Source organism: Elephas maximus, chromosome 16, assembly GCF_024166365.1.
Source record: "Elephas maximus indicus isolate mEleMax1 chromosome 16, mEleMax1 primary haplotype, whole genome shotgun sequence".
Taxonomy (NCBI): Eukaryota; Metazoa; Chordata; class Mammalia; order Proboscidea; family Elephantidae; genus Elephas; species Elephas maximus.
The window spans coordinates 45,200,892-45,221,091 of NC_064834.1; the positions used below are offsets into that span (position 1 = coordinate 45,200,892).

Here is a 20,200-nt window from a genome sequence, read left to right on the forward strand (position 1 = left end):
TAACTTGATTCCTTCGGTTTATTGACACAAATTCTTTATTAATAGATTTTCCAATATTCAATATCTTGAAAACCTGTGGGGAATCCTACTTAGAGTAGATGATTTTATAATTTGGTTGGATTATATTTTATTTAGGATTTTCATGTCTAGATTCATAAGTGATATTCTAGAAAAGATAATATTTTTCAAGCAAATATTCTTTTTCTTTGAGCGTCATGGTCATATCAGAGCTTTCTTCCTCTAAAAACATTTTGGTCACTCAGAAGAACATGGAAACTTAAAAATCACATCTAGAGAAGTCTCTAGCTCCAATGTCTATGCTTTGGGATTTCAGTAGAGCTGAAACTGAAACTTTAAAAAAAAAACAAAACAAAGCTGTTCTTTTAAAATTGTAAATTATGGCACACTGAAACAATTTGAGCTGGACCCACCTTCTGCTGATAAAAACTCTGTATTATAAAAAAATTAGCAACCTAGTATTATGACAAGTTTCTAGAATGTTTCAAGAAAAAAAATGGATGAAAATGTTAAAAAGTATTTAGCATATTCAAAGGAGATGATGGTTTTTAAGTATCCCAAGTATAAATGAAAACAAAGCAAACGCTTATATGTTCTAAGTGCTTCATGTACGTTAACTCAGGTAATCCTCATCAACAACCCTGAGTAGTAGGTACTATTATAACTTCCATTTTATAGAAGAGGAAAATGAGGCGCAGAGAGCTAGGTAACTTGGCCAAAGACTCTTACTGAGGGGTGGATCTCATTGAGTCTGTGCTCCTAGCACTGGCTATGTTGAGAGAAAGTTTAGAATTGTCTTTCTCTGCTTCGTATACTGTTCCGGCCTGACTTCTTTCACCCCTTTGCCTAACCGCTAACCTCCCCTAGAGGTAGAGCTACCTCCTGCTTTAACAAGCTGTTTTTCACCAATTTCAAACTGCTTTAGGACTTCTAACCTCATATATGAGATGACTCTGGAAAGCTTGTGTTTTGGCTCTCTCCCCACTGTCTGAACTGACTAGCCTATTTGCAAACAATTAGTAAACCTGGTACAGTCTGATGCAGTGACTTTGAACTGGAGGAAATGACAATTCCTAGCGCTAAAGCATGGATTGCTCCTTCAGTTCTCCTTTGACCTTTCAGGCTATTTAGATAGATGTCTGTTGGCTATTTCCTCTGCTTGGCAATTAGCTGCTGGATAACACAGATGGAAGCATTAGCCAATGGTGTCTGCGCTGACTACTCAGTTCCCAACCTAAGGGTCTGTTTATAAATGGGTTACCGGATGGCTGGCTTGTTGTGCGTGGCAAAGGGCCAATCTTTTTCTCTAATATGTGCAGGAGGGGTTGTGGGACCTCCAGCTGGCAGCAACAACCAGGAAGTTGAGACCACCACCCCCAATCTGAAAATAACAGCATGGGAGAGGCAGAAAGAAGGTGGAGAGATGGTTCGATTTCTTAAAATGCTTTTTGCGACTTAAATTCTCTAGTCTCCCAATTTATGACTTACTTAAATCAATTTTTATTGAATGAGGAGCTTTACATAACAAGTTCAAAAGCTATGTGTACTTTATTCTAAAATTTCAAGTATAGAAACACTACGTTTAAGTAAAGTTGCACGGCATTATTTCGTGGAACATTGTTGTTTGACTATACAGAACGATCTTGTATAGATGCATAACTGAGTTTTTTGAAGATGAATATTTCATGGCAACTGTCCAGTGCTCCCCCGTTCGCAGGCTCTTTATCTGACAGTCTTTTTTCCTCCAGATAATGGCTGGCAGCAACCATTGCATGGAGGTTCTGTGCTGCACTTTTGAAAAAGCCTTGAATGGAGCCATTGTTCCCCTGAGATGGTCTGCGTGTTTCACTGAACAGAGAGCAGGGTGTAAAAAAGGCACCTTGTGTGCAACTGTTGGCGAGGTTGGGGAGTGAATTAAAATCTCCAGAAAGTCTGGGCAGTGCTGTTCAGAGGAGCAATGAACCCTCTGGAAGCACTGTTAGCTCAGACATTCCAATGCGGTGAGGCAGCCTTGGGACACGGCTCCCTCCAGTCTCATTTAGAGAGCGAGTGAGGGATCGGCAAAGGACATTTTGATCCGGATCTGCCCTCTTTGCAAAGATTTGGGAAAGCTTCCATTTCCAGGGATGGGGCATTGATTGTCACATTCTGATAACTTTCTGGCTCAACCAAGCTAGACCGGACTTGGTTTCTAACAGAGCAATGACTCATTCGGAGGATTCAATGTTAACTGCTTTTGCATCCACTAGTTTGAAGCAATTTAATTCCTATGCAGCCAATTTTTTTTTTTTTAACATCGAGGGTCTCAAAGTGATTGACAATGTTTGATATTACTAGTTTCATTAAATAAATTAACATAAAACTGCCTACTAAATAAACAGTCCACCTTATTTATTGCCAGTGATGTTTCCTTTATCTTGCCTCCTCCACTCACCTGTTCAGGACAGAGTAGGGTCAGCAGCTGGAGTAAATGACTGACTACTCTCCACTGTTGTGGCACTAAACTCTCACTATCTTAGTGAACAAAGAGTTTCCTCCGAGCCCTCTTCAGAGACCTTTCTGAAACCAACTCTCTAGGGAGGAGGTAATGGTTTTCATTTAAATTTTGGTTCTGAGAAAACAGGAAAAAAGTGTAAAGACCAGCTAGCGGATTTTTCTGGTAGGCAGAATTTTTGGGTGCCTTCCAGGGCCTTCCTGCAACCTCTCTCTGTTCTGGAGGTGGGGTGGGGAGACACTTTTGAGATGGACCTGAAAGAAAGGGTTCCAACTTGGGAAAGTGTGTTTGGGACGGTGGTGATGCTCCAAGTAGGTGGCTCAGCTTAAGCGCAGGTACAGAGTTGGAATGGGAGGGGCCAGTTCAGTGCTCCACTTAGCTAGGGCATGTTTGGTTCCTGTAGTCTTAGGGAGTTAGTATGGAAGGCAGTAGGGGGACAATAAGGACCCCTTGTGGCACAAATGGTTAAGGGCTCCAGAAGGTTGGTGGTTGGAACCCACTCAGCAACTCTTTGCTCCTCAGAAGATGACCTCCTGGCTTTCTGCTCCCATAAAGATTACAGCTAAGAAAACCCTAGTGGGCAGTTCTACTCTGCCACATGAGGTCACTATAAGTCGACTCCATGGCACCTAAGACAACAACAGGGGGCCAGTGAAGGTTTCTGTGCAGACCGAAGTTGTAGAAGAGGGAGAATAATATGACTGTGGTGTGAGAGCTGACTTGGCCCAAGGGAGAGGACAGATGGTTGGGGCTGTGGGCACAGGAATTGGTCCTGATTGGATGTAGGAAAAGAGGTCAGAGATATGTAAGGGTCGTTAATAAGAATATGAAAGAGGGAGGAGGAGTAGGATTAGGGGAAAGGGAAGAGGAAGATGATTTGATTTACTTTGACTCTTGTACCCCTTGGGTATAAAGACTGTCCCCAGCGGCTAGGGAGGTTGGGGCAGAGTCTGTAGTTTCTCGCAGCTGTGAAAATCTTCATTTTTGCTTCAGCAATGAAAGAGCACTGGATGTGGAGTCCGCGAACCTGGATGGCCACTATAAACTGCAAAAGGAGTATCTCCAGTGCCTGCACAGCGCCTGCCACATTGATGATGCTGAAAAAATGTTTGCTAAATGAATGAATGAATGAATGAATGAATGAATGAACAGACTGGAGACTTGGTGCTGCCATTTACTAGAGTGGCTTTGTTCAAGTCTATCCACCGTGAACCTCAATTTCCACATCTGTCAACCAGGGGTGATCCCCTCCGGGGTACTTGTGAGATTAAATTCCCGCCGCGTTGCGGAGGTGGCGGCGAGAGGCGTGCGGAATTCCCGCCTTTCCCAGTTCCCGCCTCGCGGGAAAAAAGAGATTGCCCTGAGGCGCCCCGGGCGCGGGTGCGCGGGGCGGGCCGGGCCGGGTGGGGGTCGCGCCGCGGGCGGCCGGGCGGGGGCGGCGGCCAGGCCCGCCCTCCGCGCCCGCCTTCCCAGCGCGGCCGGAGGCCGGGGGCGGGCCCGGCGCAGGCCGCTCCCCCGGCGGCCCGGCGGCCCGCGGCGGCTCCAGCAGCCTCTCACCCGAGGCGGGCGGGCGAGTTCTGGGAAAGCCCGGCCCAGGGCGGGGGCCCCCGCTGCCGCCCGCGCCGCCGCGGTCCGGGCAGCGCGCACAGCTCAGCGGGCGCGGAGTGAGGGTGCGGCGGCGGCCCGGGCGCACACGGTACGCGGCGTGGGCGGACCCTGGTGAGCTCGCGGGGCCGGAGGGACGGTGGGAGGCGCTCACCACCCTGGTCCGCGCGCCGGGCTCTGCCTCCCGGGCACTAGCATGGTTCTCGCGCTCCCGGGCATCCGCTGTGCAATTGACACACAGTAGCGGGGGCACCCGACGGCGCTAGCTACAGGCGCAAGGACGGCAGGTCTCCAGAGAGACGCTGCATTTGGAGACTCGGGTGCGACTGGCCAGAAGAGGCAAGGTGAGGAAGCGACTCTTTATTTGGGCCGTTAAGGATCGGAGAAGGGGAGAGATGGGCAGTTTATCTCGGAATCCAGCCAAGCGGAGCAGCTTAGCTTCGCATACCTGGGGGAAGACTGTTCCCACCCACCACCAGGGAACTGAGGCAGGCGATTCCCCAGGGAATGCAGGCCAAACATCGCTTGGGCTTGAGACCGCCCTGTGAGTCCTTTCTTCACTCCTGCAGTTGTTTGCCTCAGGTCTCCACTTTATTTTGTGTGTACGGTGTGGAGGTGGCGAGTACAAAGAAGAAAAATGTAAGCTCTTTTTGTGGCGGTACCTAGCAACAGTATTTCAAGGAAAAGTGCTCAAGAGTTTGTTCCTGGAGAGATGTATCTGTGTCCAGCCCTAGAAAATTACAATGTTGGACCTGGTCCGACTTTTACTGGTAACTAGGAGAATATGTCTTTTCTCTCAAAGTCCTTTAATGCTGTAATAATGAATAACCTCCTCTAGAGCTGGAAGATCTTGGTGATGGCTGTTAGATGTGGAGTGTAAAATTGTGGATTTTTTCCCCCTTCTTGCCCGGTGTTTAAGCCATAAGACACTTGGTTCAACTGACTCAACCCATTATTCAGTGTAAAAAAGATTCATCGTTTAAGGGCTTATCAGCATATTTTGAAGTAGTGAGCTCCCTGGCTACATGTTAGATAAAATCCTCTTCATAGAAAAGTTTTATTTATACACAGTTCACAACTTAAGTTGCACTATGCAGAATTTGCCTTGAGGTCATTTAGATCAATGCAGGGTCAGTGTGTTGCCATGTGTTGTTTCTCGGGTAGATAGGTAGGAATGTATCCTGGATGGGATGGGTAGGAATAGGGTGGGACCATAGCCTCAGAAGGGGTAGAGGGAGGCCAGGAATACTTGACTCCACTAGGCAGAATTTTTAAAAGCCTGTCTTGCAGTGTGGATGCAGGTGACCCTAGAGGTACCTGCACAGATGCCAGTTGTCACTGGAAGAGAGGAAGGGGTGGACTACATCTTCTTGTAGGAAACCATGCCTTTTCAAATACTTTTTTGAAGAATGCCTTAAGATCCTTTCGTCTAGAACATCTTTTCCTCTGCCTTGGTGTCCCATCCACCCCCTTTTCACCACTCTAGTTCCTAACAATCCTTCAGACTGAGTTTTGTGGCCACTGTGAGGCCTGCCCTGATACCCTAGCCCCAAACAGCCAACTTTCCCTGCACTGATTCTGTGGCATTTTACCTTACTGTGCCTATCTGCACCCTGCCTTCTATGAGAGATATTTATGTAGACGTCTCATTTCCCTGGTTGAAGGCAGTAACTGTGGCTTTCTTGGCACAATACTTGTACTTTGAAGTCCCTCTAAATAATTGTGGGCCATATTAAATGTTAATATTTTGGTTCTATGGTGAAAATCTCTATTTTGGACAAAGAGGTAATATAATTGGAAGAATTTAGAGAAGTGTACAATACTTAGCATTAGCAGTATCCTCAATTTGCAGTTCCACAGGGGAAATTTTCTTTATACGCAGGAGCCATAAATATAATCATCTTTGGTTCATGCCTTGGATCCAGATAAGGGGCAAGAGTAAGCTGGAGGGACATCCTTCTGTCCTTCTGCTAACATAAGCTCTTTGGATGTGACCCAGGCTTGACCTGTATCATTAAAAATTCCATGCTCAAGTGGATTGTGGTAAAGCTAGATTCCAATGAAGGTGGTTGGTTTTCTTTTTCTCTTTGCAACCATTCTTAGTCACATTCTTCTCTGGGATTTTGTTCTATAGTTTAAAAAATCGTTTGATGTGAAATTTGTCACCTACAAATTTCTCCATGAATAAAGGGAGATTGACAAGAATCTGCATGGTGGAACAGTTTTCCAAAGCAAAGAAGAAGGGAGGTTTCCAGTGCTTGGGCAAGAGGAGGGATTTGCACAGAGCAAGGCTGTTTTGCACGTTGGCAGTCCCTGCCTTCCATACCCCTGGCTGACAAACAGCTCACATAGGACAACACCTGCTCCAGCCCCAACTGCTTCCCCCTCCGCCTGGGCTACTTCTGGGTGGAAAACAAAAAATAAAAAATCTCAGAGCTTCTGGGTTCAAAAGGAGAGGCAAGGAAGAAGCCAGAAAAAGTGGGAAGAGCGCAGAGTGAGAATTTATTTGATCCAGTTGTTTTTCTCCCAACATCTGGTTGAGATCTTTGGCACTGAGTGGGAGTTTGGTAGGCGGTAGGGCAGGCAGGTGACTGGGTAGCTTGGTGCTCCTGGAGGATGGCTGGGAGGTATTGATAGGGGCTTAGGGAAAAGCATGTGGCACAGCAATGTGGGGTCCCAAAGAGGAGGGTTGGAATTGGGAGTGGTTAAAGAAGGAGGAAAGGAGCCCTGGTGGTGCAGTGGTTAAAGCTCCCAGCTACTAACTGAAAGGTTGGTGGTTCAAACCCACCAGCCACTCTGCAGGAGAAAGACATGGCAGTCTTTTCCTGTAAAGATTACAGCCTTGGAAACTCTATGGGGCAATTCTGCTCTGTCCTCTAGGGTTACAATGAGTTGGAATTGACTCTGTGGCCATGGGGTTGGTTTAGTTTTTTTTTTTTTTTTTTTAAAGAAGGAGGAAGAAGATATCAAAGACGTGCTTTGCCAAGGGCCAACCACAGGGCCTGGAAAGGAAGAGAAAACTCTCTCTAGCATCATGTGGTTATTTCTGCTCCGTGGGTGCCAAACTAAGGCTTGTTTTTATTAATGCTATAATTCAGCTGTGTTATTGCTTAAATATGTTGTCATGGGCCAGGTTGGGAACCAAGCCTCCTACGGCTGCACTGTCCATTATAGTAGCCACTAGCCACATATGATGAGGCATCAGTGGTTCGGTGGTAGAATTCTCCTTTCCATGAAGGAGAGCCAGGTTCGATTCCCAGACAGTGCATCTCATGTGTAGCCACCAGTGGAGGCTTGTGTGTTGCTATGATGCTTAACAGGTTTCCGTGGAGCTTCCAGACTGAGATGGACTAGGACGAAAGGCCTGGTGATCGACTTCTAAAAAATAAGCCAGTGAAAACCCTGTAGATCATAGTGGTCCCATGTACAACTGATCATGAGGATGGTGCATAAGGTTGCCATAAGTTGGGGCTGACTGGATGGCAGCTAACAATAGCAGCAGCCACGTATAACTAAACCCAGTGCCCTCGGTTTCACATATGACTAAGTACATTTAAATTTAAATCAGTTAAAATTGAATAAAATTCAATGGCTAGTGGCTACCATACTGCACAGTGCAAATATGAACACTTCCATCATTGCAGAAAGTCTTGTCTTAGAGTACTGCCTGTTAACCTCCACGGTTTTGGTTTCTAAACCAAATTTAAGCATAAATTAAAAATTGCCCTAAAAACCTGTTGCCATCGAGTCAATTTGGACTCATTGCGATCCTACAGGACAGGGTAGAACTGCCCTATAGGGCTTCCAAGCATGTAATCTTTATGGAAGCAGACTGCCTCATCTTTGTCCTGGGGAGTAGCTCATGGGCTTGAACCACTGACCTTTGAGTTAGCAGCGGAGTGCTTAACCACTGCTCTACCAGGGCTCCTTAAAATTTTCCTAGCAAGTCTATTTAGATTAGAGTATTAGTAGTAGTTGTTGGTAACATTTTTTAGTGCTTACTTCACTACCTAGGCCCTGTTCTATACACCCTATATCTATTAACTAATTTAATCTTTACAACACTAGGCAGAGTCTTAGTTATTAGTGCTACTATAACAGAAATACCACAGGTGGGTGACCTTAACAAACATATTTTCTCACAGTTTAGCAGGCTAAAAGTCCAAATTCAGGGCACTGGCTTTAGAGGAAGGCTTTCCCTCTCTGTTGGCTCTGGGGGAAGATCCTTGTCTCTTTTCAGCTTGTTTCTTGGTTGCTTAGAGATGTCTTGCGGCATGGTGTCTCTCTGCCCCCATCTCCACTTGCTTCATCTGCTTTTATATCTCAGAAGAGATTGACTCAAGACAACCTACCCCTGTGCTTTCTCATTAGCATAACAAGACCCATTCTCAAATGGGATTATAACCACAGGTATAAAAACCCAAAAACAAACCCATTGCTGTTGAGTCGATTCTGATTCAGTGATTCTGTAGGACAGGGTAGAACTGCCCCATAGGGTTGCTAAGGAGCAGCTGGTGGATTCGAACTGCTGATCTTTTTTTGGTTAGCAGCCAAATTCTTAACCACTATGCCACCAGGGCTCCACAAGTATAGGGGTTAGGATTTACAACACATATATTTTGGGGACACAATTCTGTCCATAACAAGTGGTAAGTGCTAGAAATCTGTTATCCTTCACCCACAATGTGAAATTCAAAACAGCTCTGAAAACTGCTTTTCATTTAGCTAAAAAACTTGGTCTGAACTGATACGAGATTATTATAATCTTTATTTTTCTTACTTGGTGAGAACCATTCATATATTTTTACTTCAGAAATGATGGATGTGTTTGTTTTCCTGTGGACCCCACTGGGAGTGCTCTATGGTATATATGGTCTGTGCACTGTCGTACCATTAAAAAATCCAAAAAAACTTCCGAGTTACAGTTGCTCTACAGATTTTGGATAAGGGAGTATAGACCTTCCTTATTATGCCCATTTGGAAGAAGAGAAAACTCAGTCACTGAAAGGATAAGTAACTTGCATAAAGTCACACATCCAGAAAGTGTGGGAGCCAAGATTCAGGCGAAACAGGCTGCCTCCAGAATCCACCCTTTTGGCCACTCTGCCATCTTCATTGGCTTCTGGGCTCATCATCCAAAACAAATGTCTGAACCTTTTTTGGCTGGGTGAAATCAAATAGCTTTAACTCAGCTCATTGGAAAATTTCAGATAGGGCTGTGGCTAAATTTTTTAGTGGTTGAGGTTTTGAAATGTTACGGATAAACTGTAATAGCTGTGTTTACCAATTATTTAGCTTGTCCTTTTCCACCTGGTGCCGACCACACTTGGTTTGAGAGTTTACTATGTAAAAACTGGTAGGAAAGGTTGCTCATTGTGGGTGCTGGTAGAACCATTGGGTCTTGTTGAAACCTGGGGCATGTGGGAGTTTGCATACTCAAAACCATTGTGGGATGGAAGGTGGGGATGGCTTGGCCCTGGTATGGACTGATTCCGGGGCTATGCAGTGGGACCATTCTAGAGGCCCATGGGGATCTTGAGACTTCTTGGTGTCGTTTTAGAGGGTTTAGGTCAATCTGACTCAGTTGAAAATCTCCCCAGGTGAGACCTTGAATTTCTCATTTCTTCTGGGAGGTTGGCTGGAACTACAGGGCTGATCCAGGGTTAGGAATGGATTTTTCACTCTCCCACCCCTAGCAGTGGCAGGCCTAAGTGGTCATTTCTTGTTCTTTGTTTGTTTTTTTAACATTTAAAAAATTTGTTTGGCACTTTGAGGGACAGAGTAGTAGGGGTGGGGGTCTGGAGACCATGGTTTCAGGGGACATCTAGGTCAACTGGCATAACAAAGTGTATTAACAAAACGTTCTGCATCCCACTTTGGTGAGTGGCGTCTGGGGCCTTAAAAGCTAGCAAGTGACCATCTAAGTGCATCAATTGGTCTCAACCCGCCTGGAACAAAGGAGAATGAAGAATATCAAAGACACAAGGAAAATATGAACCCAAGAGACAGAAGGGGCCACATAAGCCAAGGCCTCCATCAGCCTGAGACCGGAAGAACTAGATGGTACCCAGCTACCACCATTGACTGCCCTGATAGGGAACACAATAGAGAATCTCTGATGGAGCAGGAGAAAAGTGGAATGTAGACCTCAAATTCTCGTAGAAAGACCAGACTTAATGGTCTGACTGAGACTGGAGAGATCCCAGAGGTCACGGTCCCTGTACTCTTGTTAGCCCAAAACTAAAACCATTCCCGAAGCCAACTCTTCAGTTAAAGATTAGACTGGACTATAAGACATAAAATGATACTGGTCAGGAGTATGCTTCTTAGCTCAAATAGACACATGAGACTATGTGGGCAGCTCCTATCTGGAGGCGAGATGAGAAGGCAGAGGGGGACAGGAGCTGGTTGAATGGACGTGGAAAATACAGGGTAGCGAGGAGTGTGCTGTCACATTGTAGGGAGAGCAACTAGGGTCTGTGTGTATGAGATTTTATATGGGAAACTGACTTGAACTGTAAACTTTCACTTAAAGCACAATTTAAAAATAAATAAATAAAGATTAACAAGTAATCAAGGAAGCAGAGATGAGGTAAGATAGATGCCAGGTCATATGGAGCTCTCTAAGAAACCAGGAAATGGAAGCTGAAAAGACAAGGACCTTCCTCCTTCTAGCCTCCTAAATTGTGAGAAAATAAATTTCTGTTTGTTAAAGCCAAAAAAAAAAAAAAATTTTGTGTGCTGTACTTTTGGTGAAAGTTTATAGCACAAGTTACTCATTAAAAAATTTATACACAGAATTGTTTTGTGACGTTGGTTGCAGTCCCTGCAATGTGTCAACACTTTCCCCCTTTCCACCGTGGGTTCTCCATGTCCATTTGTCCAGTTTTCCTGTCCCTTCCTGCAATCTCATCTTGCTGTTGGACAGGAGTTGCCCATTTGGTCTCCTATATTTGATTTATTTGTTTTTATAGGCCTGTTTAATCTTTGGCTGAAAGGTGGCCTTTGGAAGTAGCTTCAGTTCTGAGTTAGCAGGGCGTCTGAGGACCATAGTCTCAGGGGTTCCTCCAGCCACTATCAGACCAGTAAGTCTGGTCTTTTTCGCTGAATTTGACTGTTGATTTACATTTTTCTCTTGCTTTTGTCCGGCACCCTCTATTGTTTGGATGTGCATGTAAAGCTTCTATGACTTTGCCTTGGTCAGGTTTGCTGACTTCCCTATATTGTGTGTTGTCTTTCACTTCACCAAAATTGACACCTGACGGCTATCTAGTTGGAGCCCTGGTGGTGCAGTGGTTAAGGCCTTGGCTGCTAACCGAAAAGTTAACAGTTCAAATCCACCAGCTGCTTCTTGGAAACTCTATGGGGCAGTTCTACTCTGTCCTATAGGGTTGATACGAGTCAGAATTGACTCCATAGCAACAGATTGCTATCTACTTAGTGATTTCCCATCCCCAACCTTCCCCTCCCTTATAACCATCAAAGATTGTTTTTTTCTGTGTGCAAACCTTCTGTTGAGTTTTTATAATAGTAGTCTCATACAATATTTGTCTTTTTGTGATTGACTTATTTTACTCAGCATAATGTCCTTCAGATGCATCCATGTTGTGAGATGTTTTTCAGATTCATCATTGTTCTTTATTGTTGTATAGTATTCCATTGTATGTACCATAATTTGTTTATTTATTTATTTGTTGATGGGCACTTAAGTTGTTTGCGTCTTTTTGCTATTGTGAAGAATGTTGCTATGAACTTGGGTGTGCATACGTTTATTCTTGTGATGGCTCTTATTTCTCTAGGATATATTCCTAGGAATGGGATTGGTGGGTCATATGGTATTTCTATTTCTAGCTTTTTAAGGAAGCACCGTATCGTTTTCCATAGTGGTTGTACTGTGTTACATTCCCACCAGCAGTGCATAAGATTTCCAGTGTCCCTGCAACCTCTCCAACATTTATTATTTTCTGTTTCTTTGATTTGTGCCAGTATTGTTGAGATGAGATGATACCTGATTGTAGTTTTGGTTTGCATTTCTCTAATGGCTAATGATCACAAGCATTTCTTCATGTGTCTGCTAGCCGCCTGAATGTATCCTTTGGTGAAGTGTTTGTTCATATCCGTTGCTCATTTTTTAATTGTATTATTTGTCTTTTTGTTGTTGAAGTATTGAAGTATTTTGTAGATTTTAGAGATTAGACCCTTGTCAGATATAAACCCGAACTTCAGATATGTTGTAGCCAAATTGTTTTCCTAGTCTGTATGTTCTCTTTTTACTCCTTTGGTGAAGTCTTTTGATGAGTATAAGTGTTTAATTTTTAGGTACTCCCAGTTATCAAGTTTATCTTCTGGTGTTTGTCCATTGTTAGTTACGGTTTGTATTGTATTTATGCCATGTATTAGGGCCTCTAGCGTTGTCCATATTTTTTCTTCCATGATCTTTATTGTTTTAGGTTTTATATTTAGGTCTTTGATCTATTTTGACTTAGTTTTTGTGTATGGTGTGAGGTATGGATCCTGTTTCATTTTTTTACAGATAGACATCCAGCTATGCAAGCACTTTGTTAAAGAGTGTCTTTTCCCCATTTAATGAATTTTGGCCTTTTGTCAAATATCAGCTACCTGTAGACGAATGGATTTACATCTGGGTTCTCAATTCTGTTCCATTGGTCTATATGTCTGTTGTTGTACCAATACCAGGCTGTTTTGACTTCTGTGTCTGTATATAGTATGTTCTAAGATCAGGTGGTAACACTGGTAGCATAGTGGTTAAGTGCTGTGGCTGCTAACCAAAAGGTCGGCAGTTTGAATCCCCCAGGCACTTCTTGGGAACTCTATGGGGCAGTTCTTCTCTGTCCTATAGGGTCGCTATGAGTTGGAATAGACTCGATGGCAAAGGGTTTGATTTGGTTTTTTAAGATCAGGTAGTGTGAGGCCTCTCACTTTGTTCTTCTTCAATATTGTTTTACTTATCTGAGACCTATTCCCTTTTCATACAAAGTTGGTAAAGAATGCTGTTGGAATTTGGATCAGGATTGCATTTTATCTGTATGTAGATCACTTAGAATAGTTTTGACATTTTCACAATGGTGAGTCTTCCTATCCATGAAGATGGTATGGTTTCCCATTTATGTAGGTCTCTTTTGGTTTCTTGCAGTAGTGTTTTGTAGTTTTCTTTGTATAGGACTTTTATGTCCCAGGTTAGATTTATTCCTAAGTATTTTATCTTTTAGGGGGCTGTTGTAAATGGTATTGATTTCCTGGTTTCCTTTTTGAAGTTCTCTTTTTGGGTGTAGAGGAATCCAACTGATTAATCTATCTTGCTCCTTTGCTGAAACCTTGTGTTAGTTCCAGTAGCTTCTTGTGGATTCTCTGGGGTTTTCTATGTATATGATCATATCATCTGTGAATAGGGATAGTTTTACCTTTTCCTTACCAATTTGGATACTCTTTATTTCTTTTTTCTTGCCCTATTGCTCTGGCTAGAACTTCCAGCATGTCAAATAAGAGTGGTGATAAAGGGTATCCTTGTCTGGTTCCTGTTCTCAAGGGAAATGCTTTTAGTATCTCTTTGCTGAGAATGACGTTGGCTGTCGGTTTTGTATAAATGCCCTCTATTACGTTGAGGAATTTCCCTTCTATTTTTATTTTCCTGAGAATTTTTATCAGGAAAGGATATTGGACTTTATCAAATACATCTTCTGTGTTGATTGAGATGATCGTGTGATTTTTTATTTATGTGGTAGATTTCACTGATTGATTTTCTAATGTTGAACCATCCTTACATGCCTGATATGAATTCTACTCGGTCATGATGTATTATTTTTTTTGATATGCTATTGAATTCTTTAGTGGTCAAGAGCTATGGCTGCTGACCAGAACGTTGGCAGTTTGAATCTACCCAACGCTCCTTGGAAACCATATGGGGCAGTTCTACTGTATCCTGTAGGGTTGCTATGAGTCAGAATTGACTTGATAGCAATGGATTTTTTTTTTTTTTTTGAATTCTATTTGTTAGAATTTTGTTGAGAATATTTGGATCTATATTCATGAGGGATCTTGTTGGTCTGTAGTTTTCTTTTTTGTGGCATCTTTGCCTGGCTTCAGTATAAGGGTTATGCTGGCTTTATAGAATGAATTTGGGAATATTCCTTCCTTTTATATGATCTGAAATAGTTTGAGTAGTATTGGTATGAGCTTTTCTGTGACTGTTTGGTAGAATTCTTTAGTGAAGCCATCTGGGCCAGGGTGTTTTTTTTTTTTTTTTTTTTTGCAATCTCTTGTTTTGTTATGAGTCTGCTTAGTTTTTCTACTCCAGTTTGTGTTAGTTTAGGTAGGTAGTGTGTATCTAGAAATTTATCCATTTCCTCTAGGTTTTCAAATTTGTTGGAGTACAGTTGTTCGTAGTATTCTGTTATGATCCTTTATTTCAGTTGTGGTATCACCCATCTTATTTCTTACTAGGGTTATTTGTTCGAGTTATAGGGTTAATGCTTTGATTTTGGACCTTTCTTCTTTTTTGATGTGTATGCTTATTGCTATACATTGACCTCTAACATTGCTTTTGCTCTTTCCCAAGGGTTTTGCTAAGATGTGTTTTCATTCTTGTTTGATCCTGTGAAATTTTTTTTTTCCATCCTTGATTTCTTCTATTACCCAGTAGTTTTTAAGCAAGGTATTGTTCAGTTTCCATGTACTTGATTTTTTTTTTCCTTGCTATTCCTGTTATTGATTTCTACTTTTGTGGTGTTGTGATGAGAGAAAATGCTTTGTATTATTTTGATGTTTTGGATTTTATTGAGGTTTGCTTTGTGGTTTAAAATGTGGTCTATTCTGGAGAACGTTTTATGTGTGTTGGAGAAGAATGTACACTTTTCTTCTCTTGGGTGGAGTGTTTTGTATATATCTCTGAGATCAAGTTGGTTGATTATAGCATTTAGATCTTCTGTATCTTTATTGAGTTTCTTTCTGGATGTTCTGCCCTTCACCGAAAGTGGTGTGTTGAAGTTGCATACTACTTGTGGAACTGTCCATTTCTCTTTTCAATGCTGTTAGAGTCTGTTTTATGTATTTTGGAGCCCTGGCATTGGGTATATATTTATCCTGGTTATATTCTCCTGGTGTATTGATCCTTTAATTTTTATATAGTGTCCTTCCTTATCCTTTATCAGAGTTTAATTATTGCCACTCCTGCTCTTTCTTGGTTATTGTTTGCTTGATATATATTTTTCCCATCCTTTGAGTTTTAATTTGTTTATGTCTTCGTGTCTAAGGTGTGTTTCTTGTAGACAGCATATAGATGGATCATGTTTTTTAATCCATTCTGCCATTCTCTGTCTCTTTACTGGTGCATTTAAGCCATTTATGTTCAATGTAATTATCAACAGATATGAATTTACTGCTGTCTTTTTTTTTTTTTGGTGTTGTCAGCTTCTTTGCTTAATTTTCTGTGCTGAGTTCTTCTTGCTTGTGGATTTTCTTTTCATTTCTTTTGTTATTGTTGATTTTGTGTTTACTGAGTCTTCATGTTTTCTTCTTTTTTATCTTGATGATTAGGTTAGCTTGCTTTATTGTTACCTTGAGCTTTATCTTCATTTTCCTAAGTTTAAACCAGTCTTTTGTTTCTTGATATTGCTTTGACTTCCTCTCCATATGGAAGTTCTGTAACTACACTGTGTATTCCCTCTTTTTTGTCTTGATGGTGTTGTCATTTACATATTGATGTCACTGGTTCCCTATTTTCAGTCTTTTAGCTTTGTTTTATTTTTGAAAATTCCCTATCTGGGTTTGTATCTGGTTGATCTGTCCTGTGTCCTAATCTTCGATTTTTGTCTGATGTTTTTTTCTCTAACCAATTTTGGTCTGGTTTTTATAAATTCCCTTCATTTCTCTTCATCTAAATGTCCTAATTTTTTCATCATATTTGAGAAGCAATTTTGCTAGACATATAATTCTTCGCTGGCAATTTTTTTCCTTCAGGGCTTTATATATGTCATCCCATTAATTGCATTCTTGCCCGCATGGTTTTTGCTGAGTAATCAGAGCTTAATCTTATTGGTTCTCCTTTTCGATTTTCCCTAACCACTGTCAAGATTCTTCCTTTGTGTTCGGTTTTGGCAAATTTGATCGTGGTATGTCTTGGTGACTTTCTTTTGGGGTCTTTCCTGTGTGGGGTTTATTGAGCTTCTTGGATGATATCTTCTCGTCTTTCCTGATATTAGGGAATTTTCCACCAGCAAATCTTCAACAATTATCTCTGTGCTTCCCGCTGCCCTCCCCTATTCTGGAACTCTGATCACACGTTAGTTTTTTCTCTTGATATTATCCCACATAATTCTTAGGCTTTCTTCATTCCCTTTTCTGATTTTTCCTCAGACAAATTGGTGTCAAGGTATTTGTCTTCAGCCTCACTAATTCTGTCTTTCATTGTCTCAATTATGCTCCTGTGTCCTTCTGTTGAGTTGTCTAATTCTGAAATTTTATCATTAGTGTTTTGGATTTCTAGTTGCCATTTTTGTGTGGTTTGTAATAGCCTGTTTATTCTGTCATTTTGTTCTTATATTGTTTTTCTGACTTCTATTGCTTTGTCTGTGTGTTCCTTGTCTTTTTTCTGTGTTTCCCCTGATCTCTCTTTTAATCTCTTGGAGAGCTCTGTATATTAGTCTTTTGTATTTTTTATCGGGTAGTTCCATTGCCTTATCTTCCTCCAGAAGTTTTTTTTTTTTTTTTGTCCTTTATTTTAGTTGCTTGCTGGAGCCTTCATGTTCTGTTTCTTTCTGTGATTTGATATTGTCAGTTGTCTACGAGGCATCAAGAAGTTATTATATTTATTTATCGCATTTTTTTTTGCTGTGTCCTGATTTGTTTTTGTTTTGATATATCTGAGTAGGCTAGGCATGTGTCCTACTGTGGTTGCTAATCGCGCTGCTTTGAAGCTCTCACCTCCTGTGTCGGGGTGGATGGAACAGTGACTAGGTGTATGAGCCCGGCTCCCTGTTCCTTGTTCTTGTGGGGCTGCTGAGGGTGTAGGTGGGGTTTTTGGTGAGGCGATTATCTGTCCTGCTGGTCATCTGTCTGTAGGTGCAGGGGGTGTTTGTTGGTGTTGTATGTGTGCTCTGCTGCTTGCTTGTTGGTTAGGGCAAAGGTGCCTGGGTTGTCAGTCACTGCCGAGGGTAGTGTGGCTATTCTCACTGACTGTCCCGGGCAGTCATTGTTCTTTCGGTCCAACCCCACGTCTGAGGAAATTCTTGAGTAGCCCAAAGGGTTCTCCTCTGAGCATAAGAAAATGTTCTGGATGCTCTGCCATTCGTGAGAATATGGGCTCACCAGGTTCCCCCCACCCCACCATCTCTGTGTCCCGGAAGCGTGTATACCTCTTGTGATATAGTCTCTAAGGCACCTAATGGTCCTGGTGATTAAGTTAAGGATTTTGAGATTATCATGGATCACAGTCTATGCACTGTAATCACAGGAGTCTTTATAAGAGGGAAGCAAGAGGATCAGAGTCAATAGTAAGAAGTTAGAGTGATCCAAGGAAGAGGTCAGAAACCAAAGCATGCAGGTGGCTTTAAGGAGCTAGAAAAGGCAAGACAACAGATTTCCTCCTAGCGCTTTCGGAAGGAGTGCAACCCTGCCAACCCATTTTAGGCATCTGACCTATAGAACTGTAAATGATAAAATTGTATTGTTTAAACCAGTATGTTTGTAGTAATTTGTTATAGCAGCAATAGGAAACTAATACAGTGTGGAAGAGAAAAAAGAAAGTGATCAGAAGTGAAATTATAGCTACCAAAATAAGAAAACAACAATAGCCAGCATTTATTGAGACGTTACTTTGTGCTTGGCACTGTTCTAAACACTTTACATGCATTAACTTGGTGGCTCTGTGATTAAGAGTTACAGCTGCTAACCAAAAAGGTCAGCAGTTCAGATCCACCAGCGACTCCTTGGAAACTCTATGCAGCAGTTCTGCTCTGCCCTATAGGGTCACTGTGAATCAACTTGAGGACAATGAGTTTGGTGTTTTTTTTTTTTTTTTTTGGTGTAAGCCTCACAACAACCCTCTGAGATAGGTACTTTTATTATCTGCATGTCCCAGATGAGGAAACCGAGACATGAAGAGGTTAAATAATTTACCCAAGGCTATGCAGCAAGTGTTTCACAAAGTGGTGGAACTGGGACGTGAACCCAAGCAGACTGGTTCTCTTAATGAATCCCCTACACCACTCCCAGACTTAGGGATTTCTGTCTGTAGAGTCTGACAGTATCAACCACTGGATGATATGTTATTGTATGTAAGGAAAAGACAAAATTTGAATCAGCAGGAAGGAGAGCAATGTATTTTTTTTTTTCCTAAAACACCGGTTATTAAAGTACTTGGTAAGTTTTGCTATTCCTATCTCATATAATGTGTCTGGACAGCCTGACGCTGGGAGGACTATGGCTCTGGGAACAGTTCCTGTGCTGGCCTTCCTCTCTCGCTCCCACCTCTGTTCCCAAGGCAGCTTCTCCAGCTCACCACAGACCGCTGGCCCTGGCGCCCTACTGGCTCTGCTTCCCACCTCTGCCTGTTTATTGGATTTGCCTCATTCCTAACTCTCTGCTCTAGTCCTGAATTCCACCTACTTCTGGCCCCTCAAATGTTAAGACTGGAGATGGTTGGTGTCAGGGCCTCAGTGGGTGAGTTACCTCTGTGACTGCTCCTGGAACACAGTTTGAAAACCCCCCATACAAACCAATATCACTCTGAATTATGTGCTTGAGAAACAAAAGCCTCACAGCTAGAAAACCAAAAACACCCAAGGAAAACAGTGAAAATAAAACCCCACTAGCAGTCACAAAATCAAATCCCACTGTGACTGCTAGTGGGGTTTTATTTTTGCCTTTTTCCTTGGGTTTTGCTGGCTTTCTAGCTGCACGGCTTTTGTCTCTCAAGCACATAATTCAGAGTGATATTGGTTTGGACCGGTAGTTTTCAAACTGTGGTCCAAGAGTCTTTGGGGCCTCGGCAGGCTGAGGGAGATGCCGAGGGATGAAGATCTCAGTCCTCACCCTGCTTCTGCTAGAGCAGCCCTGCTCTTACTTGTTTTATATATTGGGGTTTTGCCTTAGATTAGAGGAGTTTGTAAAGAATGAAATCCATAGTTAAGGCACTAAATGTAGTAAGTATGATATGCAGCCCATAGACTTGAATTTGCAAGAAATATAACTTTCCGTATTTGTTAAAATTGTGTTTTACTAGCTTGGGGTCTGGAACCAGCTTGCTTGGATTTGTTTACATCCTGGCCCCGCTGCTTACAATCTGTGTGACCTTGTGCAAGATACTTTGCCACTTGGGACCTCAATTTCCTCATCTGGATAATGAGAGGGGTGATAGTAGTACCTACCTAATAGGTGTTGTGAGAAGCAAATGAGGTAATGTGTTTAAGGGGTTTAGAATAGTGTTATTGTTGTTCACTGCTGTCTAGTTGATTTTCGACCTCATAGTGAGCCAATGTGACAGAGTAGAACTGCCCCATAGGATTTTCTAGGGTGTAACGTTTACAGGAGCTGATCTCCGGGTATTTTCTGCCCTAGAGCAACTGGATAGGTTCAAACCACCAACCTTTTGGTTAGCAGCCAAGTGCTTAACTGTTGCGCCACCAGTGTTCTTTCTAGGAATAGTAAACAAACAAACAGAAAAACCAAATCCATTGCTGTTGAGTGGATTCCAGCTCATAGTGACCTTACAGAATGGGGAAGAACTGCCCAATAGGGTTTCCAAGGCTGTAATCTTTATGGAAGCATACTGCCATATCTTTCTCCTGTGGAGCACCTGTTGAGTTCGAATTGCTGACCTTTTGGTTAGCAGCTAAGCGCTTAACCACTGCACCACCAGTGCTCCTTAGAGTAGAACTGCCCCAGGGGTTTCCAAGGCTGTAATCTTTACAGGAGCAGACTGCCACATGTTCCATGGAGGGTCTGGTGGGTTCACACCACCAACCTTTTGGTTAGTGGCCGAGCACTTTAACCACTGCACCACCAGGGCTCCTTTTAGGAATAACATCTGACATAAAATAAGAATTCAGCAAACATTAGCTATCATTA

General features: G+C 42.5%; 1 protein-coding gene across 4 annotated transcripts in view; it reads left to right on the top strand.

Annotated features, from left to right (window-relative positions):
• The first annotated feature begins 4,051 nt into the window (after positions 1-4,051).
• The window catches only part of PLCE1 (phospholipase C epsilon 1), a 351,870-nt gene continuing 335,721 nt past the window's right edge, over positions 4,052-20,200 (top strand). For 3 of the 4 annotated variants that reach the window (XM_049855298.1, XM_049855297.1, XM_049855300.1), the window contains exon 1: positions 4,052-4,461. The gene's annotated coding sequence lies outside the window, so the exon portion shown is untranslated. The remainder of the gene's footprint in view (positions 4,462-20,200) is intronic. The other variant, XM_049855299.1, reaches the window with a different exon arrangement.